Here is a 27,020-nt window from a genome sequence, read left to right as displayed (position 1 = left end):
AGTCGTGCCTTCAGATCATTTGTTATACAACTAATGAAGATATTATGTGGTTCTGGTAAGCTGACCCTGGGGTGTTCACTCATCATATTCTTTCTACTGCTGAAAATTCTGCACCTGTATGATAATCTGCTGCAATCGGTGGTTTTTGAGACAGTGTTGAAAGTTGGATAACTTTATATACAAATTGGCATTGTGAAATTGGTATAACGTTCATAAACATTGATAACATCCTAATCTTACTACCTTTTTCTTGCAGGATACCTGTAAGAAATAAACAATTAACACAATTAAAACAATCAGCATCTCTTCAGCTAGAGCTTTTCATACGTCTTCAACCAGCTCTGTCTCTATGCTTTAACAAACAGTTCTTTGTTTCTGCAAAGTCTATTAAGGAAAATCGAAGCATGAAAACAAGTCGTTCCACCAGGCAACTTCTTCCATACTGCCTCTCAGTGGTGAATCAAGTGGGCTTACTTGGTCCACAGGCAGAGATACCTGTTTCCAATCGACAGTCCTTGGCACTTGACTCAGTTCACCAAGTGTCTTATACGTCAGCATCACGGGTCTCCTCACTTCTCGAGTCGACATCCTCCTGGTGGGTTGTTCCTCAGTGACCACAGGTTCTTCGGTCACAGAAGTTTCTTCCGCTGCACTCATTTCCCGTGCTTCTTCAGATGCTCTTGGAGCTGTCTCTATAAGTTCCTGTACTTCTCCTGAGTAGCTTGTTTCCGCACTGTCTGGTAATTCTGCTCCTCCTGAGTGTCGATCGGTCTCTTCAGGGGCTGGTGCTTGATCATCAGATCTGAATTGGACTTCATATGTACTCCTTGGTATGAACTCTGGAGCCTCAGGACTTAGTTCATTCTCCTGAGGATGGTACATCCATCTCCCTGCCGGTCCAAGGAATACAACGGTGTGTTCTTCTCCATCGGAACTTTCAAGGTCACTATCCACCTCCAGAGCTTCAGTCTGTGGTGGTCCCTTAGTCGATCTCGGACGATGTCGGTCTACTTCTGGGAAGTCTTGTTGTGGTGGGAGATAATCACATTCTGGTTTTCTTATCTCCTGTTTCGGATTTCATACACTGGACTGTCATCAGCTTTCCTCCTTACGACCACAAACACCTTGTCTTACCAGTACGAACGAAGTTTTCCTGGATCGCCTTTCTCACGTACGTTCTTGACTAGCACCCGGCTTCCCGATGCAAATTCTGCTCCATAACATTTTTGATCATAGTACGCCTTACTCTTGCTCTGTCCTTCCATAACCACTTTGGATGCTATGTCGTATGCCTCTGCCATCCGTTCCTTCCATTTCCAAACGTACTCCAGATACGTTCTGTAAGTCTCCGACACCGGAGTATCGAACATGTTGTCGATTGGCAGTCTTGGTGATCGTCCATACAATAGGATAAAAGGTGAGTAACCCGTTTGTATCGCTCTTTGTACAGTTAAAGGTATGTACCACTTTTGACAGAAAACTCTTCCAGTCTTTCTTCTCATCAGCTGTTAAAGTGGGCAACATCGACAATGATGTCCGGTTAAAACGCTCCACTTGTCCATTACCCTCTGGGTCATAAGGCGTTGTGTGGGATCTCTGAATTCTACAGTACTTTCCTAGCTTGGCAAAGAGCTGGTTCTCAAATTCTCTTCCTTGGTCATGGTGTAACCTCGTAGGGAACCCAAACCTCAAAGCAAAATCATTTGAAGATCTTCTCTGCCGCTATTTGACCTGATATATTGGTGGTGGCATATGCTTGAGCAAATCGAGTGAAATGGTCCATCACCACCAAGATGTATTCATAACCACCCTTGCACATCTCGAGATGTAGAAAGTCTATTGTGACCATCTCAAATGGATACGTAGTTTGGATGTTGCCCATAGATGTCTGGGTTGATGTGTTGGGACGTTTATCTTTCAGACACCCACACTCCCTGGTCACTTACCTCTCAATATCTCTCTGCATGTATGCCCAGAAGAAACGTTCACGAATCAAGTTGGTTGTCCTTTCCACTCCCAGGTGTCACATGTTTTCATGGAGTCCTTTGAAGACCAACCTACGGAATACTCTGGGTAGTACCAACTGCCGGATTTGTCCTCCTTTACAATACAGGATACTATCTTCATTGAGGTAGAGCTTCGTCCATTCCTTTATTAAAACAGATACTGCTGGTGACTCATTGTCTGTCTGTCTCTCTCTCGTTTACTTGGAAATCGATTTTGGTCCACATAAAGTAGTATTCTACCAATTATCTGATCTTCCCGTTGTGCTCTATGGATTTTTCCTTTTAGCAGTTGTTGAATAGACCTGGGGGTGATCTTGTTCTCTCGCTTTTATGGTGGTTTCTACCGTCAACGGACACCACAATGGTGTGTCTTCCTCCTGATAAACTTATACTGCTTGGGTAGTGCTCTCAATTGCTTCCAGACTGACTCCCTCCGAGCATTTTTGCATGAACTACTCAGATTTTAGTGGCATTCTTGACAATCCGTCAGCATCCGCATTGCATTTTCATGGCCTGTACTTGATGCTGAAATTGAAGTCAGCTAGTTCAGCGACCCATCTCTAACATAGTAACATAGCAACATAGTCTTCCTGCAACTTTAAAAACTAAGTCCATCTAGTTCAACCCATAGCCTAACATGTTGATCCAGAGGAAGGCAAAAAAAAAACCATGTGGCAATCACTAAGCTCCACATTGGGGGAAAAAAAATTCCTTCCTGACTCCATACGGCAATCAGACTAGTTCCCTGGATCAACGCCCTATCAAGGAATCTAGTAAATATAACCTGTAATATTATACTTTTCAAGAAAGGCATCCAGGCCCTTCTTAAATTTTAGTAGTGAATCACTCATTACAACATCATGCGGCAGAGAGTTCCATAGTCTCACTGCTCTTACAGTAAAGAATCCGCGTCTGTGATTATGATTGACCCGTTGCATTGAGTTTGGCAGTAGTAAGGACATAGGTCAAAGGATTGTTGTCAGTGTATACCTCAAACTCTTTGCTGTAGTGGAGATAATCTCTAAATCGTTCACAGATAGCCCATTTCAATGCCAGGAACTCCAATTTTCCGGAATGTAGATGGTAATTCTTCTCGGCGTCTGTCAACGTTCTAGGACCGTAACCGATGACTCTCATTTTTCCATCTTGATGCTGATACAGGGCAGCTCCCAGTCCAACTTGAGAAGCGTCACAATGAAGAACAAATGGTAAATTGAAATCAGGATATCCCAAGGTGGGTGGTTTTACCAGGTAGTCTACTAGTTCTTCCAATACCTCCTGGTGGTCTGCTGTCCAGAGAATGGGCTGTTGGGACGAAATTGCGTTGTTTCTTTTAAGCCCCGTCCTAACTGCGTTCTTTTTCTCCCTGGGTAGTATTGTCTCTGTCCCCCCCCCCAAAAGGAGGTATAGTGGGGCGGCAATCCTGGAGAAGTTCTGAACGTAAGTACGATAGTAGGAGAGGAATCCTAATATCCGCCTCAACTCCCCGACGGTAGAGGGCCACTTTTCTTTTAAGGCCAGTATCAGAGCGATTTCTGCTGGGTCCATGGTATATCCTTCTCCGGACATAATTTTCCCTAGAAATCTGACTTGTCTTTTGAACAGTTCACACTTCTTTGGGGTCAACTTAACTCCGTGTTGTTGATACCATTGTAATTTGGTCTTCACGTATACAACATGCTCCCGGAAGGTTTTGCTGTGTACCACATTGTCATCCAAGTACGGCTGGCAGATATTGTCCCTCAATCCTTCTAAACATGTCTCCATGCTCCTCTGGAATTCTGCTGGAGCTGAACTGAGCCCAAGCTGTATACAGATCCACTCATATAATCCCCACGGTGTGATGAATGCTGTCAAGGGTCTACTGGACTCTTCAACAAACCCTTGATGGTATGCTTTACCCCGATTTAGGACAGAGAACCAGGTACTTCCTGATAGGCTATCCAGCATATCTTGGATCTTTGGTATTGGTTGCCGATCAGGTACTGACTTTCGGTTTAGTTCCCGGTAATCACAGCAGAGTCTCAACGTACCGTCCTTCTTCCTAACACAAACAATAGGAGAGGAATAAGACGACTTTGACTTTTGGTCCCAACCTCTGTTGATTAGGTCTTGCAAATAGTCTTTCACTTCGCGGTGTAATGGTTTCGGCACAGACACGTAGCCTCTGGTTACTGGGGTCGTGTCTTTCAAATTGATTTTCAACTGCAACGATGGCATACACTCATTGGGGCACCTCCGTGTGCGTTGCGGCGGGCGTGACATCCCCTCTCGTGGAGGAAGATGTCCACCATGTGTGGAGCCGCATGCGGGCATCCTTCTCCCCTCCCCCCTCCGCTACACTACGCAAGAGATCTGGGCCGCGCCAGCGGGGAACGTGACAGGCGTGGCCCTGTGACGTGTTTCTGGTGCGTCGGAGACTCCACCGGAAGTGGGCGGGGCTCGCGCGCAACCAGGATGCCGCATGGTGACGCCGGAGCAGGTGGGAGGAGAGTCCAGGGGCGTTTCGCCAGTACTGCTAACAGCAGTGATTAGCCCACCGAGGGGAGGGGATGAATTCCTTCCGAAGCGCCAAAAAACAAACAAAAAAAAAACAAAACACACAGGTACCAGGTATGGCCAGTATAAAAGGTTCCTGGCAACATACAGAGGTGCTTCCCAGCCCATTGTTTTTTGCCTTGGTAAACATGGGAGATACACAGGAGCGGCTATCACCTCAGCAAGAACAACTGTTGCAGGAGCAGTCCTCTGGGGAGCCCTCACAACTGGCAGTGCAACGACGTTCCCGGTCTGGGTCCAATTGTTCAACTAGAAAGTTCACTGCAAAAAGCAGGAAAGAAGGTCCAGTTGTTCGGCGTGATTTTCCGCCAGTTAAGATGGATTCTTCTGCTTCTACGAGCAAGAAATGTTCATTTAAGACTAAACATAAGTAATGTGCCCTATGCAGCAATCCGCACCCTGATGCATATGTTAAGAAATTGTGCCAACCTTGTATTGACAAGGTAATGACGGAAGAAACCCCGGGGTTTTCCTTAGGCCTAAAGACTTTAATTAAAGAAGAAATAGGCAAGGCTTTGCAAGGGGATTCTGAGTCCAGGCATTTTCCTCGGAACCCTCAGCCAGGCTCGGACTCGGATATCTCAGACATTTCTTCCTCTTCCCTCTCTTCCTCTGATATCGAGTCGGATAGACAGTGTTTTCCTCAGCAGGAGGTTGATGCCTTGCTGAAAGCTGTCCGAACTACCATGGGCATTGTAGACACGAGACCAGAAAAATCTGTAGAGGATGTAATGTTTGGGGGATTAGGTCAGAAAAAGAAGAGATGTTTCCCCATAAATACAAAAGTCAAAGATCTCATTGATAGAGAGTGGCAAAAGCCAGACAGGAATGGCAGCATTCCTCCCTCTTTCAAATGGAGGTATCCATTTGATGATGCCGCATGTACCTCTTGGTCAAAAGCACCAAGGTTAGATGTTGCCATTGCTAAGGCATCAAAAAAGTCTTCTCTCCCCTTTGACTACATGGGAGCATTAAGAGACCCCCTGGACAGACGAGCCGATACCATCCTGAAAGGTGCATGGGAGACAGCTGCAGGAGCCCTGAAACCAGCAGTGGCAGCCACCTGCACATCCAGAGCCCTGATGGTTTGGCTGGAACAGCTAGACAATCAACTAAAGAAAGGTGTCTTCAGGAAGGAGATTATTTCTTCCCTTCCCCTGGTCCAGGGTGCAGCGGCCTTTCTTGCTGATGCGTCTGTGGACTCGGTTAGATTGGCAGCAAAATCATCAGCTCTATCAAATGCTGCTCGGCGAGCCCTATGGCTTAAATGCTGGCCTGGAGATGTACAAACGAAGTCTAGACTTTGTCCAATTCCTTGCGAGGGGGAATATCTTTTCGGCCAGACCATGGAAGAACTGTTGGAAAAAGCCGGAGATCCTAAGAAGGGATTTCCATCTGTACCTCTACCCTCTTTTAAGAAATCGTTTCGGAAAAAGAAATTTGTCCGAAGAAGATTTTTCAGAGAACAAGAGAAATTCGAAGAAAGAGGTCGCAAAGGTAGAGGCCTACTCTTTGGTTCTTCTTCCAAAGATGAGCAGAAGCCAACGGAATCACAATCGGCCCAGGTGGGAGGGAGATTGTCATTATTTTTCCAGGCTTGGGAATTTCACATAGTAATTGGATTTTGAGCCTGATTAGATTTGGTCTTAAATTTCAATTTCAAACTCTTCCTTACAGAAGATTCATGATTGTTCCCTCTAGTTCCTCCCCAGAGCGGCAGACTGCCCTCGTATCGGAAATTCAAGTCCTAATAAAGAAAAACGTCCTGATTGAGGTTCCGGAATCAGAAGAGGGTCGCAGATTCTACTCCCCGCTTTTCCTGGTCCCCAAACCGGATGGGTGTTTCAGGACAATCATAAATTTAAGATCTTTAAATAGCTTTCTTAAAATAGACACCTTTAAAATGGAATCCTTAAAAACGATAATAAAATTACTTTTTCCCCACTGTTATATGGTAGTTCTGGATCTTAAAGACGCATATTACCATGTTCCCATTCATAAGAATTATCAAAAGTATTTGAGGGTGGCCATTGAAATAAGAGGGGTGGTTAAACACTTTCAGTATACCGCACTTCTCTTTGGGTTAGCTATAGCCCCGAGAATTTTTACCAAACTAGTGGCAGAAGTTATGGCCCATATAAGAGAAAAAGACATCTTAATAATCCCTTACCTTGATGATTTCCTGATTGTGGGGAACTCCTTTGTTCAATGCGAGGCCCACCTTCAGGTAACTATTTCTGTCCTAGAAGGACTAGGTTGGTTTCTAAATCTGGAAAAATCTAGGTTGACTCCACTAAAAGCTCAACAGTTCCTAAGGGTCATTTTAGATTCTGAAAGACAGTTATGCTATTTATCAGAAGAAAAGATTGCAAAAATCCAGGGCTTAGTAAGACATTGTATGGATAGACCCTCTATGTCACTCCGTAAAGCCATGTCATTACTAGGGTCCCTGACTTCAAGTTTTACCGCAGTGCATTGATCCCAATTTCACTCAAAGGCACTTCAATGGGATATATTGTATAACAACTCACTCCTACATGGACATCTAGATCGGGAGTTTACCTTGGCCCCTCACTCCTTACAATCCCTTCATGGTGGTTGGTACACACTAATCTTTCTAGGGGAGTCCCTTGGGAATGTAAACCTACTGCAGTCTTGACTACAGATGCAAGTGCTACAGGTTGGGGAGCTCATTTTGAAGGTAACTTAATTCAGGGGACCTGGTCAGAAAATGAGGTACTGTTTTCCTCAAATGTTAAAGGAACTTTTGGCGGTTGATTATGCGTTCAATAAGTTCCTTGTATATTTACAGGGCCAGGATGTCCGTATACTCTCGGACAATCAAGTCTCAGTAGCATATATAAATCATCAAGGGGGAACCCGTTCAAAAGACTTAATGAGAGTAGCGGACAGACTTCTTCAGAATGCAGAGGATCATTGTCTCTCCCTTTCTGCTGTTCATCTAAGAGGGAAAGAAAACGTCACAGCAGATTTTCTCAGCCGTACTTCCATAAAAGAAGGAGAATGGTCCTTGAACCCTCAGATATTCTCCAGGATTGTGGCAATGTGGGGTCTTCCAACAGTGGACTTGTTTGCGACAAAATCCAATCGAAAGGTGGCAACGTTTTGTTCCCTAAACCCCAGGGAAAGGCCCCTGGCAGTGGACGCCTTCATGGTTCCCTGGGAGTTTCCTTTGGTGTATGCATTCCCTCCCATGATCCTACTTCCGTCAGTCATAAGGAAGATCAGGGCAGACAAAGCCAGAATGATCCTCATATGCCCCTTTTGGCCCAAGAGACCGTGGTTCTCTTGCCTCCGGAGAATGTCCATATCAGACCCCTGGGTTCTTCCGGAGATTCTGGACCTTCTCACTCAGGGTCCGGTTTCCCATCCTCCAGCCTCAAATCTCCATTTAACGGCATGGAATTTGAAAGGGCGCTGTAAACCAGCAAAGGTTTTTCCACAAATGTAGTGAACACTCTCTTATGTAGCAGAAAACCCGTTACTACAAGCATCTACGCTAGAACTTGGAGGAAGTTTCTGTCCTTTTCGAAATTTAAACCAGAGGATGGGCCCCCTATTGGTAAAATACTAGAATTTCTACAGCGGGGTTTAGAAAGGGGCCTTACCACTAGTTCATTGAAAGTACAAGTTTCGGCTTTAGGAGCTTTGTTTTCTTCCGATATAGCGGCTAATTATTGGGTAGCACGGTTTATAAAAGCCTCTTTTAGGTGTAGACCTATTATTAAAACTAAATCCTCTCCCTGGGATTTAAATCTAGTCCTAAATGCCTTGACTAACCCTCCTTTCGAGCCCCTAGATTCAGCCTCCCATAAAATTATTCTTCTTAAAACAGCCTTGTTAGTTGCCCTGACTTCAGCCAGAAGAGTAAGTGACATACAGGCTCTTTCTATATCCCCACCATTTACTCAAATTCTGGATGATAGAATTGTATTAAAGCCTGACCCAGCCTTTCTTCCAAAGGTAGTCTCACGATTCCATAGGACTCAGGAGATTAATCCTCCAACTTTTTGTTTTCCCCCTAAAAATCAGAAAGAGGAGAAACTACACACATTGGATGTTAGGAGGTGCATACTTAAATACCTGGAGGTTTCACACAGTTTTAGGAAAGATAGTTCCCTATTCATATGCCATCAGGGGGCTAGGAAAGGTTGTAAAGCTTCAAAATCTATGATTGCGAGGTGGATTAGAGAGGCCATCGCCCTCGCCTACTCTTCAGGGGATAAGGAAGTACTGGAGGGGTTGAGGGCTCACTTCACCAGAGCAGTAGCAACCTCCTGGGCGGAGCAGACAGCGGTTTCCATCGAAGACATATGTAAGGCTGCCACCTGGTCTTCTCCCTCCACCTTCTATAGACATTATAGATTGGATTTAGGTGTCTCTTCTGATCTCACCTTTGGAAGAAGGGTGCTTTAAGCTGTGGTCCCTCCCTAATCTCCTTTCGTCTCTGTAATTCTCTCGTGGTGCTGTCATGGGAGTACGAATAAAGCCTTAGTTACTTACCAGTAACAGGATTTTTCGGAGCCCATGACAGCACCCTTATATTCCCTCCCTACACTGGTGTTTTCGCACTCCTGTAGAGTTAATTTTCTTTTTTGCACCCTCGGGGGAAGTTAGTTAAAGTAATTGGCTTAAAATGAATTTGTTTTGTTGTAATTAACCTTGACGGTCCTCTCATGCTCTGTTAACTAAACTGAGGCGGGAGAGAGGTGCCGCCCTTTTTAACCTGTAGGTTTCCTGTCCTTGATGGGCAGATCCTCTCTCTCGTGGTGCTGTCATGGGCTCCGAAAAATCCCGTTACCGGTAAGTAACTAAGGCTTTTCTATGCTGTCATTTAAACCCATTGGACCCTGTGCTTGCAAACACTGGGTCCACCACGCCTCTCTCCTGAGAAGGAGTTTATTCAGATCACCACCCTGTACAGGTAAGTGGACTTGCTCCAAACCGGCAAAACACAGCACTCTGGAATCGCCAGCATGGCATTCCCATATGTGCTCCATCAGTCTTTTGGAACCCTTTTTGATCTGAATAGATCTATAATGTTTACATGTGTATTGTCATATTTTGAGAGCTATAATTTTTCCATATTTCGGCCGACAGAGTCATGTGATGGCTTGTTTTTTTGCGGGACAAGTTGACGTTTTTATTGGTACCATTTTCGGGCACTTGATATTTTTTGATCCCTTTCTATTCCGAATTTTGGGAGGCAGAATAAACAAAAACCAACAATTCAGGATTTGTTTTTTGGGGTTTGTTTTTATGCCATTCTGCGTGTGGTATAATTGATAAGGCAGCTTTATTCTACGTTTACAGCGGTATCACATTTATATAGTTTTTTTTATGTTTTGGCGCTTTCACACAAAAACTATCGCTTTATTCTGTGAGCTATAACATTTTAATTTTTCAGCTGATGGAGCTGTATGGTGGCTTTTTTGTGGGACAAGATTATGTTTTCAGTGGTACTATTTTTATTTACATTCGTCTTTTTGATTGCGTTTTATTCCATTTTTTGTTTGGCGGTATGAAGATAAAGCATCTTTTTTTTTTTTTTTTACCATGTTCACTCAAGGGGTTAACTAGTGGGACAGTTTTATAGGTCAGGTCGTTCCGGACGCGGCGATACCAAATATGTGTACTTTTATTGTTTTATTTTCATAATAATATTTATTTATTGGTACAGTTGTTTTTTTCGGATTATTTTTTGTTTTTAAGAAAAATAATCATTTTTTTTTCACTTTTATGAAACGTGCTCGCACGCACTCCCTGTCTCTTAAAGACTTAAAGGGGCAGCGCGTACCATCCTTTAGTGTTCAAAGACAATGGCTGGTATTTAAGGCACCTCCTTCAACATGGAGGGTGCCTAAGCAACATTGTAAGACTGCGTTCACACATTGCATATTTTCAAAAAGCGCGCGCGAAAATACGCAATGTGCTTTGTGTCTGCCAGCAAAGTGAATGGGAAATTCACTTTGCCGTTCAGACACAGTGTAATTTTACGCAGTGGGAAAGCGCAGCTGCGTAAAGAATTGGCATGTCAATTCTTTACGTAACTGCGTCCCGCACTTTCTCTCTATTGTGCCCATTATAAGCGATGGAATTACACAGCGGTGTTCACACACTGCGTAATTCCATCGCTTTTAACGGAGGAGCAGGATGGATACTCACCTACCCGATGTCAGGGGAGAGGCGTTCGGTCCGGTCCGCTCCAATCCCGCGCTTCCAGCATCTGCCGGTGAGCCGATCAGCTGTTAGCTAACCGGCTTGTAACTGGCTTCCGGTCAGCTGATTACAAGCCGGTCACGTGACAGTCAGCTGATCGCTTCACGGCAGATGCTGCAAGCGCGGGACCGGAGCAGACGCGTCTCTTATCCATCGGGTAGGTGAGTATCCACACACACACACGACACATAGACACACAGGACACATAGACACATACAGTACACACACGACACAGACACACAGGACACATACACACAGACACAGACAGTACACGTCACACTGAAATGAAGTGTGACATTACACATGTCACCCTTCATTTTTCACACTGCGTTTTTTTACGCAGTGTGTGAATGGAGGTGCTTTTTTTACCTGCATAAAAAAACGCAGGTAAAAAAAGCAGGAAAATACGCAGCGTAAAAAAACGCAGGAAAATACGCAATGTGTGAACGCAGCCTAAGTTTGTTCTTTAAACACTATTGTTAGTTCTCAGGTCCCAGTGCGTGTATTCCTATATACCTGCCTGTCCACCAGCCATGCCTGCCAACTCTACCATCCCTATCCATTCCTCCCTCCTGTCCCTTGAGGGTCAACTGCCATCCACCCGAGGTCAGTTCCGGAGTAGCAACTGGTTCCACCTCCCTCGTCTCTCCTCGGATCACTGAGTTGTTAAGCCGCCATACATCCAAAATCGGACTTGGTGAGGTCCCTAGTCACGCCCCTCCGGGCTCTCCTCGGATCACAGAACAGTGGTTCCACCACCCAGCCCGTTACATAGGTAATGGTGCTGCTTTTTGTAATAGTTTTATTTTGGTAGATAATGCTCCGATTCCATCGCTCAGTAGATACCAATATTTGGTATAGATATTCAGTTTCTAGTAAAACATCAGTATCCGGTTCTTAGTCATCTGTGATCTCAGGATTTATAATGGCAAGACGTTGATCCTGTGTTATGTGTAAAGTATATAAAGCTTCTCCTTCTCTTTAAATTGGCACATTTTTGTCTTGGTAAGAGATGCCTGGTGTCAGTGGCTGAAACGGAAAGTCCATCATTGTTAGACACGACAGGCTGACTGCATACCCTCAAAACAACGACATGTAAGACAATAGTGAGCAAAAGAAAAGTGCAAAGTAAATACACAAAAGCTGACATGTAAATTATCATGATAAACTAACAACGCTGCCTTGTCCTCACTGACATCTCATAGGTGGACGAGTCACTCCACCACAACCCAAGCACATTCCCCGCCTTACTTAGTGATGTTGGAGGATCCTACTCCTTCCACTATTTCCACCTTTCACTCAGTGACTTCCAACAAGATCAGAGATCTTAAGGTATTATATGTGTAAAAGGCGCTTATCAGGCTAACTACTACCAATGGCAGCGATAATTGTGGACAGGGAACCACTAATGTCCGTAGTAGATACACTACAATAAAATAACTGTTCTATAGTAAAAATCGCGCTATCGGTAGTGAAAAAGAGATCAGGAGAAGAGTACTATTATTTTATAAAAATAAGATTTATTTGTTTGGATGCTAGCAATAAAAACTTAATAAAATACAGGATTTAATACAGGATTTAAAAGACGAGTGTAGACAACAATATTTCGATTGGGGTAAAAGAACTAATGGTATACAAGGTGTAATAAATAGTAAAATCCAGCGGTTAATCTGGTGTGGTAAAATGCCTGTGGTGGCTTGGTACCTGGAAAGAAGAGGAGTTTGGTTAGGGCTATTGTTCTCTAGTAATGAATATGCTTAGCTGGCTGTGGATCTGTTACTCACCAGGTATCAGAGTGGGTAAAGTGCAGGTGTGCACTAGGGCTGTGGTCCGTCAGGATTCTTAGAGTGGGGCGTGGTCCTGAACGCTTTGTTATGCTCCTGGAGATTTAATGATATGGGGTTAGTGCTGTTAGCTCTGGGTAGGTAGATAGTGGGGTTAGCGACTTACCCACGGAGGAGCTGTTCTGCTTTTGGAGATTGCTTGTTAGCACTCCCTCAGTGGGGGGTGCAGCAGGAGGCTCTGGATTGTATCTCACTTTGTTGCAGAGATGTGACAGGGGGGCTTTTTGATTGCCAGTAGGCGTAGTAACGCTTGAGGATACTCAATGTCCTGTATATAGATATGGAGGAAGGGTTAGGAACTGAGGAATACAGGAATAGTCCACAGTGTGGTAAACCTAGATGTTTACCTGTGCGTGATTATCAGTAATCCAGGGGTGCAACAGGAGGCTCTGGATTGTATCTGTCTCTGAGCAGAGATGTAGTAGGAGGCTACTGGTTGCCGGGTGATAGGGGGCGTTGTGGCACTCAAGGATAATTGATGTCCTGTATATAGATGGGGAGGGAGAGTTAGGAGCTGAGGTATACAAACAATAAGCCACAATATAAGTAAGCCCGGTTGATTACCTTGTTTAGGGTCCAGGTGTGAAATGGTCAGTCACCTTCTTTATCTGTGGCTGAAGGCCTAAATCAAGGGAAGGTGTTCAGGAGGTTCTGCAAGAGGGTTCAGCCTAGTGTAATTTACTGGCTAAGTAGCAGTGGGTCTTGTCCCTGGACGCTGAGGTGCAGCAGGGGACCGGCTGCAAATGTGGCAGGAGGCCTGGTCTGGATAAGTATATTCAAGTAGGTGGAAGGCTTTGGTGGCAGGCTGTGTAGTAGATATCCGGGCAAGGTCTATGGTTGTGGAGTCCGGTTTTCAGGCACGGTCCCTACTCGTGTGGAGTCAGGCAGGCCGCGTTCCTGGAATCCTGTCGGTAATAAAGAGGTGAGTATGTGTGGTTTTGGTCCTTGTGGTGGCGTGTGTCATAAGCGGTGGGGGCCGTGGCCCAGAGTACTTACGGTCCGTAGTCCTGCGGAGATGTCAAGGAGTTGTGGGGCCCGGGGCGAGAGCGGGGTCCCGGCCGGTGACCGCCGCTACTCGCGGGCTTCCGGGTAAGTGGAGCAGGAGAGGAGGGGCGGAGAAGGTGAGGGGGCGCGTTCTATTGGAAGCGCGCGAGAGGCAGAGAGACGAGCTGACACGTGGTGTGCAGCGTGTATTGAGGACGGATGCCTGTGGGCGCCTTCTCTGCTGGGTCAGTCAATTCCAACGCGTTTCGACAGCTGACGGCTGTCTTCATCAGGGATAGTCTGGCCCAGTAGGTGGAGTCCTTTATATACCTGTCTATAATGACGTCATGGCAACGGTCCGCTGTTGGTGGCGTTGTCATGGTAACTATCAGTCGTTGAAAGCAAATAGCTCAATTTCGCTGTTAAGACCCCATGGTCTCAAGGTGTTTAATTTAAAAATCCACTCGCTTTCTTTTCTTGACATATGTTTGATAAAATCACCCTGTCTCCAATGTTTGTGAACTGTTTGTATGCCTATCACTTTAATTCCTTTGATGGATCCTTTATGTTTGTCCGCAAAATGCTTTGACAGGGGGTGGCCCATGTATTCAGACACACTATACTTAAAAACAAATCTAACTTCCACCCTCTTCAAGAGTATTCAGAGGCCTTCAATACCTTTGAAAAAAACGTTACAGACGATATCCGCAGAATCAATAACAAACAATGCACCAAATACAAGAATAACCTCACCAAACTAGAAGTTCGCGCCATGAAACAATTACAAATAAATAATGAAATAATAATCCGACCAGCTGACAAAGGAGGTGGCATAGTTATTCTGGATCAAGAATACTATCACAAGGAATCACTTAGACTCTTGGGCGACTCTAGAACCTATCAGATCCTCCCCTCTAATCCAACCAACCATTACCAAAAGGAACTACGGAACCTAACCTTAAAAGGACTCCAAAATGGCTACATCAATAAAAATGAATTTGATTATGTTAATATTCAACACCCCAGACTAGCCGCCTTTTACCACTTACCAAAAATCCATAAAAACATTAATAACCCTCCAGGAAGACCCATCATCTCCGGTATTCAATGCCTGACATCAAATCTCTCCAGACTAGTAGATCACCACCTACAGGAGTTGGTCCCAACACTCCCATCCCATTTAAAAGATAGCAAACATGCTATCCGCATACTCAACAACACCCCATGGGATAACCACTATATCCTAGGAACTATGGATATAACGTCACTATACACAAACATCCAACATACCAAAGGATGTGAAGCCTCCCTCCACTTTCTCGAACAAATAATGCCTTCAGAACAAAGTACATTCATTATAGACTGCATGTCCTTCATCTTAACACATAATTACTTTCTCTACGAGGGGGACTACTACTCCCAGCAGTGGGGCACCGCCATGGGCACTAGGTTCGCACCCAGCTATGCCAACCTCTATGTTGGCAGGTGGGAATCCCTAGTCATTCATCCTGGAGGCAAACTACATGCGAACCTGGTCCTATGGCGGAGATTCATTGATGACATATTATTCATCTGGTCAGGCGACAAACCCTCCCTGGATCTATTTATACAGGAACTAAACAAAAATGAATTCTTTTTAGAATTCACATCTACCACTAGCTCCACTGCAATCAACTTTCTAGATCTCAATATTTATATCGAAAACAATTCCATTCAGACTCGTACATACCACAAACCCACTGATGCCAATGGCTATATTCCGCTAGACAGTTGCCATCTTCCAAACTGGCTACTTAATGTCCCCCGCAGCCAATACCTGCGCCTCCATAGGAACTGCTCCAAACAGGAAGACTTCAACAATGAGGCAGATTCACTCACGGAAAAATTCTTGGAAAAAGGATATAATGCTCAGTTTCTTAAAAATACTAAAGGAAAAATAGCTGCAATACCAAGACAAAACCTCTTAACTGATACAAACACCACAAAATCAACACGAACCAATCCCAATATAATCATGCCCATCATCACCCCTTACTCCGCCAATACGCACATTTTTAAAAAAATTGTGGAAAAACACTGGCATACACTAAAGGACGACAAAATCATTGGCGATCAAATACCCAATAGGCCCAGGCTCATATTCAGGAAAGCACGGAACCTAGGATCACTCATAGCCCCCACCGTAAAAAATAATATCATCACAAAAAAAACAGTCACACCTTTTCAACAAAAAATTACAGGGTTCTTTCCATGCCAAAAATGCAAAATATGCAAAACCCTGAAACCAGCCAAATCACACACTGTCAATTACCGCAAAGAGTCATATCCCATCACAGACTTTGTCACATGTACCACTACGGGGGTTATCTATGGACTAATGTGCCCTTGTGAAAAAATGTATATAGGCCGGACTAAAAGAGCAATGGGCACTAGAATTAATGAACATCTGAGGAATATTAAAAATAAATACATGGGCCACCCCCTGTCAAAGCATTTTGCGGACAAACATAAAGGATCCATCAAAGGAATTAAAGTGATAGGCATACAAACAGTTCACAAACATTGGAGACAGGGTGATTTTATCAAACATATGTCAAGAAAAGAAAGCGAGTGGATTTTTAAATTAAACACCTTGAGACCATGGGGTCTTAACAGCGAAATTGAGCTATTTGCTTTCAACGACTGATAGTTACCATGACAACGCCACCAACAGCGGACCGTTGCCATGACGTCATTATAGACAGGTATATAAAGGACTCCACCTACTGGGCCAGACTATCCCTGATGAAGACAGCCGTCAGCTGTCGAAACGCGTTGGAATTGACTGACCCAGCAGAGAAGGCGCCCACAGGCATCCGTCCTCAATACACGCTGCACACCACGTGTCAGCTCGTCTCTCTGCCTCTCGCGCGCTTCCAATAGAACGCGCCCCCTCACCTTCTCCGCCCCTCCTCTCCTGCTCCACTTACCCGGAAGCCCGCGAGTAGCGGCGGTCACCGGCCGGGACCCCGCTCTCGCCCCGGGCCCCACAACTCCTTGACATCTCCGCAGGACTACGGACCGTAAGTACTCTGGGCCACGGCCCCCACCGCTTATGACACACGCCACCACAAGGACCAAAACCACACATACTCACCTCTTTATTACCGACAGGATTCCAGGAACGCGGCCTGCCTGACTCCACACGAGTAGGGACCGTGCCTGAAAACCGGACTCCACAACCATAGACCTTGCCCGGATATCTACTACACAGCCTGCCACCAAAGCCTTCCACCTACTTGAATATACTTATCCAGACCAGGCCTCCTGCCACATTTGCAGCCGGTCCCCTGCTGCACCTCAGCGTCCAGGGACAAGACCCACTGCTACTTAGCCAGTAAATTACTCAGCCAGAGCCTCCTGCTGCACCTACCACTAGGCTGAACCCTCTTGCAGAACCTCCTGAACACCTTCCCTTGATTTAGGCCTTCAGCCACAGATAAAGAAGGTGACTGACCATTTCACACCTGGACCCTAAACAAGGTAATCAACCGGGCTTACTTATATTGTGGCTTATTGTTTGTATACCTCAGCTCCTAACTCTCCCTCCCCATCTATATACAGGACATCAATTATCCTTGAGTGCCACAACGCCCCCTATCACCCGGCAACCAGTAGCCTCCTACTACATCTCTGCTCAGAGACAGATACAATCCAGAGCCTCCTGTTGCACCCCTGGATTACTGATAATCACGCACAGGTAAACATCTAGGTTTACCACACTGTGGACTATTCCTGTATTCCTCAGTTCCTAACCCTTCCTCCATATCTATATACAGGACATTGAGTATCCTCAAGCGTTACTACGCCTACTGGCAATCAAAAAGCCCCCCTGTCACATCTCTGCAACAAAGTGAGATACAATCCAGAGCCTCCTGCTGCACCCCCCACTGAGGGAGTGCTAACAAGCAATCTCCAAAAGCAGAACAGCTCCTCCGTGGGTAAGTCGCTAACCCCACTATCTACCTACCCAGAGCTAACAGCACTAACCCCATATCATTAAATCTCCAGGAGCATAACAAAGCGTTCAGGACCACGCCCCACTCTAAGAATCCTGACGGACCACAGCCCTAGTGCACACCTGCACTTTACCCACTCTGATACCTGGTGAGTAACAGATCCACAGCCAGCTAAGCATATTCATTACTAGAGAACAATAGCCCTAACCAAACTCCTCTTCTTTCCAGGTACCAAGCCACCACAGGCATTTTACCACACCAGATTAACCGCTGGATTTTACTATTTATTACACCTTGTATACCATTAGTTCTTTTACCCCAATCGAAATATTGTTGTCTACACTCGTCTTTTAAATCCTGTATTAAATCCTGTATTTTATTAAGTTTTTATTGCTAGCATCCAAACAAATAAATCTTATTTTTATAAAATAATAGTACTCTTCTCCTGATCTCTTTTTCACTACCGATAGCGCGATTTTTACTATAGAACAAGATCAGAGATCTCTTGAAAAACTCTGTAACAGCCTGACATGTTTTAATGAAGTGTTTTGTACTCATGGGGCCAATCGATAAGCACCAGGCATTAAAGAACTGTATGTTCTTCTTTCTACTTGCAGAGACAGGTTTGGTCAAAATGTGATTCAGAGATCAGCAGATTATTGTTATTATAGTATAATGTTCTCCAGCCTCTACCAGAACGTCTACACCTCACCTGTGTATAGGACCTACCTCATCATACACAGGACACAATTAATTAGCAGCAAAGAAACACCTCTAATGTGGAAGAAGAGTACTGTACAGGACAAGTGATGTCCCCGCATGTCATTACTGCTCATTTGTGCTCAGCTATGGTGACACTAACACAGAGGTTAAGAAAGTTTTCAAAGAAATTTCTTAACCCCATTACCCCCGAAGGTGGTTTGCACATTAATGACCGGGCCAATTTTTACAATTCACTTTATGAGGTAATAACTCTGGAATGCTTCAACGGATCCCACTGATTCTGAGACAGTTTTTTCGTGACATATTGTACTTTATGATAGTGGCAAAATTTCTTCGATATGACTTGTGTTTATTTGTGAAAAAATCAGAAATTTGGAGGAAATTTTGAAAATTTAGCAATTTTCAAACTTTGAATTTTGATGCCCTTAAATCAGAGAGATTTGTCACACAAATAGTTAATAAATAACATTTTCCACATGTCTATTTTACATCAGCACAATTTTGGAACCAAAATTTTTTTTGTTAGGAAGTTATAAGGGTTAAAAGTTGACCAGCGATTTCTCATTTTTCCAACAAAATTTACAAAACCATTATTTTAGGCACCACATCACATTTGAAGTGACCCTGAGGGGCCTTTATGACAGAAAATACCCAAAAGTGACACCATTCTAAAAACTGCACCCCTCAAGGTGCTCAAAACCACATTCAAGAAATGTATTAACCCTTCAAGTGCTTCTCAGGAATTTTTGGAATGTGGAAGAAAATAATGGACATTTAACTCTTTTATAAAAAAAAAAAAAAAAAAAACTTGCCGATACCTCATATGTGGGTTAGAAGCACGGTTTTCACCCATATACAGGAGGGAAGGAGCGCCATTTTACGTTTTGAATGTAAAATTTGCTTGAATAATTAGCGGACGCCATGTCGCGTTTGGGGAGCCCCTGATGTGCCTAAACAGTGGGGACCCCTTACAAGTGACACCATTTTGGAAACTAGACCCCTCAAGGAACTTATCTAGATGTGTGGTGAGCACCTTGAACCCCCAAGTGCTTCACACAAGTTTATAACATTGAACCGTAAAAATACAATTTTCACATGTTTCCCATAAAAAAAAGTTTTTCAGCCCCAAATTTTGCATTTTCATAAGGGTAACAGAAGAAATTTCACCAAATCCTTTGTTGTGCAATTCTTCCTGAGTAAGTTGATAACCCATATGTGGGGGAAAACCACTGTTTGGGCACACGGCAGGGCTCGGAAGGGAAGGAGCGCCATAAGACTTTTTAAATGTAACATTTGCTTGAATAGTTAGCGGACGCCATGTCGTGTTTGGGGAGCCCCTGATGTGCCTAAATAGTGTAAATCTCGCACAAGTGACACCATTTTGGAAACTAGACCCCTCAGGGAACTTGTTTAGATGTGTGGTGAGCACCTTGAACTCCCAAGTGCTTAACAGAAGTCTATAACGTGGAGCCGTAAAAATAAAGAAATCCCATTTTTCCCACAAAAATGTTTTTTATCCCCAAATTTTTTATTTTCAAAGGGATAACAGGAGAAAATGGACCCCAAATTTTGTTGTACAATTTCTCCTAAGCACGTAGATACCCCATATGTGGGAGAAAACTATTGTTTGAGCACAAGGCAGGGATCAGAAAGGAAGGACATTTTGGAATGCAGACTTTAATGGAATGGTCTGCGGGTGTCATATGGCGTTTGGAGAGCCCCTGATGTGCCTAAACAGTGGAAACCCCCACAAGTAACCCCATTTTGGAAACTAGAATCAAAGAATTTATTTAGATGTGTGGTGAGCACCGTGCACCCACAGGTGCTTCACAGAATTTTATAACGTGGATTTATAAAAATGAAAAACCTATATTTTTCCCACAAAATTGTTGTTTTTCATTTTCACAATGATAGCAGGAGAAAATGGACCCCAAAATTTGTTGTGCAATTTCTCCTGAGTACGCCGATACCCCATATGTGGTCAAAAACAACTTTTAAGGCTATGTGCCCACGATGCAGAAATGCTCCGGATTTTTTCCTGAGTGTTTCTGTATCTCCCTGGCAGAAAAAAACGCATGCGGATTGTACATGCTGATTGTACATGCGGATTGTACATGCATTTTTCCTGCCAGGGACAAGCGGAAGTGAAACGTTCTTCGCATGCATTTCCGCATGTGGGTTGTCAAGTGCTTTCCAAGCGATTTTAGCATCACTTGGAAAGTGCTTGACAACTTGGTCACATTATATAAATCCATGCAAACGGCATGGATTTATCTAGAGTGACCGAAAGAATGGTAAAAAATAAATAAATATATACTTACCTTCTGATGGGCCCCGGAGTCTTTATCCGATGCGTCCTGGTTTGCCGGCAGCTCGTGGTAGATTTAAGGACCTGCCGACGTCAGCGGTTGCGTGACCGGTCATATGACTAAATGACGTCACCGCAGGTCCTTTAGTCTACCGTGAGCTGCCGCAAGCCAAGACAAGCACACCAGGGGCCATCAGAAGGTAAGTATAATGTTTATTTTTTATTTTATTATTTTTTTTACAGGTACTATGGCACCCGGGTCTGGAGGAGAGTCTCCTCTTCACCAAACCCGGGTACCATCCGCACATTGAAACGCATGGATTCCGCATGTACAGACGCAGTTTCCATGCGTTTCAATGCAAGTCAATGGCGGCGAAAACGTAGCGCTTCCGCAAAATAATTGGTAGTGCTGCGTATTTTTCCGCAATGATAATCCGCAGCGGAAATTTCTGCAGCATGTGCACAGCACATGCGGATTATCATTGGGGAACATGGCAGAGCTTCCACCAAGCGTTTTTTAAGCATTTCTGCAGCGGAATTGCCGCTGCGGAAACACTTAAAAAACGCATAGTGGGCACACAGCCTGAGGCACAGTGCAAAGCTCTGAAGGAAAGAAGTGACATATTGGAGTTCATATTTTGCTGGGCTGGTGTGATGGTACCATGTCACATTGGCAGAGCCCCTAAAGTGTCAGGACAGCATAAAAGACCCCATTTTATAAACTACACCTCTCAATGAATTCATCTAGGTGTGCAGTGAGCACCACATGTGCCTCACAGAATTTTACATCATTGGGCGGTGAAGAAAAAAGAATTAAATTTTTACCACCAAAGTTTCGTTTTAACCCCAAATGTTACATTTTCACACTGGGAAATGCATAAAAATGGCATCAAAATTTGTCACACAATTTTTGCTGAATGTAAAAATACCCCATATGTGGCTGTACAGTACTGCTTAGCCACACGGCGAGACTCTGAAGGGACGGAGAGCTATTTGCCTCCTGGAGCGCAGATTTTCCTAGAATAGCATGAGGACTCCATATACAGAGACCCTAAGTGCTAGAAGAGCGGAATCCCCCCTCAAGTGACCTCATTTTGAAAATTATACCCCTTTGGGAATTTATCTACAGGCGTGGTGAGGATTTTAACTACATGAGTATTTTCCAGAAACAAGCAACAGTGAGTGAAAATTGCAAATTGCCATTGTAGTCACCAGTATGTTATGCCCAGCTCTTGTTTCTGGAGACATGCACCCATAAATTAGGCGGACTTACTTTGCTACAGAAATGTCAAACGTGGATGCTAACTGCGGTTTAGGCACACTGTTGGGCTCAAAAGGGAGGTGGGCATTTGTATTTAGGAGCACAGAATTTGCTGAATTTCTTTTGGGGGGCAGGGGCCATTTTGCTTTTCCAGAGCCTTTGTGCTACTAGTAACGTGGAAGCCCACTATATTTACGTTAACAGATGACGGACCTGAGTGGGGACTTGCTTTTTTGTGGATTGAGTCGAAGCTTTTATTGTGATCCAAAATGTTACAGTTGTGCTCAAAAGTTAACATACCCCGGCAGAATTTTTCCTTTCTTGGCCTTGTTTCCGAGAATATGAATGATAACAAAAAAAACTTTTTCTCCACTCATGGTTATTGGTTGGGTGAAGCCATTTATTATCAAACTACTGTGTTTTCTCTTTTTAAATCTTAATCACAACCAAAAACATCCAAATAACCCTGATCAAAAGCTCACATACCCCAGTTCTTAATACCATGTATTGTCCCCTCTAACATCAATGACAGCTTGAAGTCTTTTGTGGTAGTTGTGGATGAGGTTCTTTAATTTCTCAGATGGTAAAGCTGCCCATTCTTCTTGGAAAAAAGCCTCCAGTTCTTGTAAATTCCTGGGCTGTCTAGCATGAACTGCACGCTTGAGATCTCCCCAGAGTGGCTCAATTATATTGAGGTCAGGAGACTGAGATGGCCACTCCAAAAACCTTCACTTTGTTCTGCAGTAGCCAATGACAGGTCAACTTGGCCTAGTGTTTTGGATCGTTGTCATGTTGGAACGTCCAAGTACGTCCCATGCGCAGCTTCCGGGCTGATGAGTACAAATTTGCCTCCAGTATTTGCTGATAACGTGCTGCATTCATCTTTCCTTCAACTTTTACCAAGTTTCCTATGCCTTGAACAGTTTGAAAGCTGCTGACTGGCATTATCAATTCCTTGGATATTTTTTTGTATCCCTATCATGTGTTGTACAGTTCAACTACCTTTTCCCTTAGATCCATTGACAATTCTTTTGCTTTCCCCATGACTCACAATCCAGAAACGTCAGTGGCTTGATGAAAGATGCAAGAGTCTGTCTGGATCCCAGAAACTCACTCAGTTTTTGAGCACACACACTTATTACAAGCAAACAGGTCACAGGTGAGGATGTTACGTTTAGTCACCATTCAAACCCATTTGTGTCAAATTCTGGCATTTTATCAGGCCAAAATCACCAGGGTATGTGAAATTTTGATCAGGGTCATTTGGATGTTTTTGGTTGTCATTAAGATTTAAAAAGAGAAAACACAGTAGTTTGACAATAAATTGCTTCACCCAACCAATAACCATGAGTGGAGAAAAGTTTTTTTGTTATCATTCATATTCTCTGAAACAAGGCCAAGTAAGGAAAAATTCTGCCGGGGTATGTAAACTTTTGAGCACAACACTATGTAAAATGTTCCCATTTATCCTGTGCTCTATGCTGAGCACTGATATCGGGGTTTCCATTTAAATCTCCAAGTGATGTAATTCAGATGAAACCCCCGAGGGATCCATTAACTATAGTGAGGCAGCAGTTACTCTGAACTCCGTCTTGCCTCTGTTGAGCGGTGTCCTTTTTTTCAGAGGTTCACAAAACTGTGGCTGAAGGCACTTATGCACACCTAATGAAAAGACTGACACCATGGGATCACAGGCCAGACGGCATCCACAGTGCCTCCATCTGCCTCATTACAGGCAATCTTCTGCTGGGGGTTCCAGCTGAATCACGTATTTCAGAGAGTTACACGGAAACCCCGTTGTAAGCGCTCAACGCAGAACGCAGGATAAGTGTGAGCCGGGCCATACTGTGATCTTTGGAAGGTAGATTGAACAATACCCAGCAGCAGGTGAAGAATTGTTTTTATTTATTTTTTACGAAGTTCCTCGCGCGGTATAAGTGACTAGACTACTTTATTCTTCGGGTTGGTGCGATTACAGCAATACCAGATTTATATCGGTTTTTATGTTTGAGAGCTATAATTTTTCCATATTTCAGCCGACAGAGTCATCGAAGGGCTTGTTTTTTGCAGGACAAGTTGACGTTTTTATTGGTATTGTTTTCGGGCACATATCATTTTTTGATCGCCTTCTATTTTGATTATGTTCTGCAACTTAGAACTAAGGAATAGGAGGGAAAAGCTGTCCCTGCACTGAGACTCAGCTTTACCCTACGCTGGGGTGGGTGCCCTATTCCTTATGAATAGCCCCACCGAAACTCCTGCACTGAACTCACGCGAAGATCTGTAGGAAGGGCTAAGGGGTCCCTAAAAGATCTAACGACTGGGAGCAAAAGCAGGAGACCTCCTAACAGAAAAGTTAGTTGCAGAAACGAAAAATAAAGGAAACAAAACTGCTGGAACAAGAAGTCCCAGGATAACAATAGTCCAAAGCAAGAAGAACCAAACAAGGCTACTTAGCCAGAGCACGAGCGTTACAACACTGATGTCCAGCTGGGAATGATAGCCAGGTGCTGACTAATAAAGGGTGCAGAGATCACGTGATCAAGAAACCCAGCACCAGAGGAAAAGACTAGAAGCCAGCAAACCACAACAAGATGGGCGATAGTAAAATAACATAGATTCTAACACTGATTTTTGGGAAGAGGAATAAACAAAAAACAACAATTTAGGAATTGGTACATTTATATTGTTTTTATGTTTGTGCTTTTACACAAAAAAAAATATATTTTTTTATAGAAAAAATATTTTTTTTTGCATCGCTTTATTCTGAGAGCTATAACTTTTTTTTATTTTTAGGCTGATGGCGCTGTATGGCGGCTTGGTTTTTGCAGGACAAGATAATGTTTTCAGCTGTACCATTTTTATTTACATTCGTCTTTTTGGTCGCGTTTTATTCTACTTTTTGTTCGGCGGTATGATGATAAAGTGTAGCGTCGGTGTCCCTGCCTCCTGCTAGGCAGGGACGCCGTTCCCCTCACCTCTCCACTCCGTGCCCGGCGTCTTCCTCCCGCTCTGCTGGCAGCGCGCGCTGCTTCCCGGCCACTGTGCTTAGGGCGCGCGCTCCCCCTCTCTTAAAGGGGCCGCGCGCGCCGTCCTAAAGAGTCCCCGGCCAATGGCCGGAGGATCTCACCATATATAAGGCACCTCCTCCAAAATGGAGGTGCCCGAGCAATGTTGTTGCAAAGCCTATCAACTCTGCTTCAGCCCTCAGGTTCCGTTACCAGATACCTGCCAGTTACCTGCCAGATTCCTGCTTGATACCTGCCTGATACCTGTCTATCTGCTTGAATTCCTGCGGTCCGACAGTCTGCCTACCAGCACCTGCCAGTCTGTCTATGGATCAGTTTGCCTGCTCACCTGGGAGCGCCCACCTGCTACCTGCCTGCTAGCCTACCTGGAGGCTCTGCCGTCACTTGCCGTGACCACCTGCCAGCCAGCCGTGAAACTCTTACCCGCTCACCTGGGAGCGCTCACCTGCTATCCGCCTGCTAGCCTACCTGGAGGCTTAGCCGTCACTTGCTGTGACCACCTGCCTGTCCAGAGACTCTTGTCCGCTCACCTGGGAGCGCCCACCTGCTACCTGCCTGCTAGCCTACCTGGAGGTGCTGTCACTTGCCGTGACCACCCGCCTGTCAAGAGACTGTTCCCGTTACTTGCCGTGTCCGTTCTGTCCTTCTACCCTGAGACTGTTCTTGTCACCTGCCGTGTCTATCTTACCGCCTTCCCTGGGAGCCACCTGCCTCCTTACAAAGACTGCCCCTTTGTATAATAGCTCTGAGGTTCCACCTCCCAGACCCGTTACAGTTTGCTCGGGCCATGGAACCCGGTGGCACCCAAGCTCCTTCGCTCTCGGACCTATGTCATGAACTCTCCCGTCAGAGGTCCCAACAGGAGTCCATCTTGAGTCACCTGCGTAGTGTTAACTCCCGCCTGGACACAGACTACCTCATCGGGAGCTGCCTCCATTCGCACACTAACTACCCCGGCACCGCCGCTGCCCATCAATACCATGGCATCTCTTCCCGGTCCCCGCCTCTCTGCCCCGCCTCGTTTTGGCGGAGATCCCGGCCAGGCACGGGGCTTCATTAACCAGTGCACTCCGCACTTCGAACTGTTGGCACACCAGTTTTCCACCGACCGAGCCAAAGTAGCCTTCATCATGTCCCATCTCTCGGGGGAGGCGCTGGCTTGGCTGAATCCTCTATGGGAGAGAGGAGACCCCCTGGTGTCCAACCTGCCAGCCTTTCTCACGGCTTTCCGGAAAGTCTTCAACGAACCAGGACGGAAGACCTCTTCCGCCTCATCTCTGCTACGCCTCCGCCAAGGAAGTCTCACCGCGGGCAAATATGCCATACGGTTCCGTACCCTTGCTTCGGAGCTTGCCTGGGATAACGACGCCCTGGTGTCCGTCTTCTGGGAGGGTCTGTCCGGCCGTATTAAAGATGAACTCGCCGGTCGGGACATTCCTACCACTCTCGACGACTTAATAACACTTGCCACCCGGATTGACATCCGGTTCCAGGAGCGCACTAAAGAGGTCACCCGTGAGAGGAGGTTTCCACGCCTTGCCCCTACCTTCCAGAGACCCGTCACTTCCTCCGTTACTCCCCAGGCGCACTCACCCGAGCCTATGCAGATCGACCAGACCAAGATGGTCAAAACCCGTCAAGAATTACGCCGTGCCGAGGGGAGCTGCTTCTACTGTGGCAGTAAGGAGCACCGGATCCGTTCCTGCCCGGAGAGGTCGGGAAACGCCTGTGTCTAGGATCGCTCAGAGAGGTCGCCCTAGACAAAAGTAAACCCTCTCCATCTCTGATGCTGTCAGTCTCTATCATCTGCGGGGAGAACCGTTATTTTGAACTGACTCAACTTGACTCTGGAGCTGCCGGAAATCTCATTTCTCAGTCCCTGGTAGAGAAATACCGCATTCCCACCAAACCTCTGGCTGTACCCTTATCTGTCGCCGCCGTGGATGGGGGTCTCTTACCTCATCCCATCCAACTCATCACCGAATCCATAACTCTGCAGGTGGGAATGCTGCACTCTGAGAGCATCTTCTTCCATGTTCTGCCTGGACTCTCTCACGCCCTCTTGCTA

At 45.1% G+C, this 27,020-nt stretch overlaps 2 long non-coding RNA genes across 4 annotated transcripts; one reads left to right on the top strand and one right to left on the bottom strand.

Moving 5' to 3' along the window:
• Positions 1–12,305: 12,305 nt before the first annotated feature.
• On the bottom strand, positions 12,306–13,129 carry LOC141270912 (uncharacterized). 2 transcript variants are annotated; one of them, XR_012321762.1, is made up of 4 exons: positions 12,997–13,129; positions 12,756–12,917; positions 12,590–12,685; positions 12,306–12,509 (listed from the first exon to the last, which is right to left on the bottom strand). It is a non-coding gene; the product is annotated as an uncharacterized lncRNA (long non-coding RNA). The 2 variants fall into 2 exon arrangements; XR_012321761.1 differs by having other exon boundaries at positions 12,306–12,685.
• A 3,064-nt stretch (positions 13,130–16,193) lies between these two features.
• On the top strand, positions 16,194–18,063 carry LOC141270911 (uncharacterized). Of its 2 annotated transcripts, XR_012321760.1 has the most exons (6): positions 16,194–16,695; positions 16,787–17,155; positions 17,237–17,372; positions 17,452–17,613; positions 17,684–17,779; positions 17,860–18,063. It is a non-coding gene; the product is annotated as an uncharacterized lncRNA (long non-coding RNA). The 2 variants fall into 2 exon arrangements; XR_012321759.1 differs by having other exon boundaries at positions 16,195–16,695; positions 17,684–18,063.
• The last annotated feature ends 8,957 nt before the right edge of the window (positions 18,064–27,020 follow it).

The sequence above is a fragment of the Phyllobates terribilis genome, unplaced genomic scaffold (genome assembly GCF_046119375.1).
Source record: "Phyllobates terribilis strain yellow unplaced genomic scaffold, ASM4611937v1 Scaffold_5__5_contigs__length_657084704, whole genome shotgun sequence".
Classification (NCBI taxonomy): domain Eukaryota; kingdom Metazoa; phylum Chordata; class Amphibia; order Anura; family Dendrobatidae; genus Phyllobates; species Phyllobates terribilis.
Note: the sequence above shows the minus strand (reverse complement) of the source record. Positions and strands in the feature narration are given on the sequence as shown.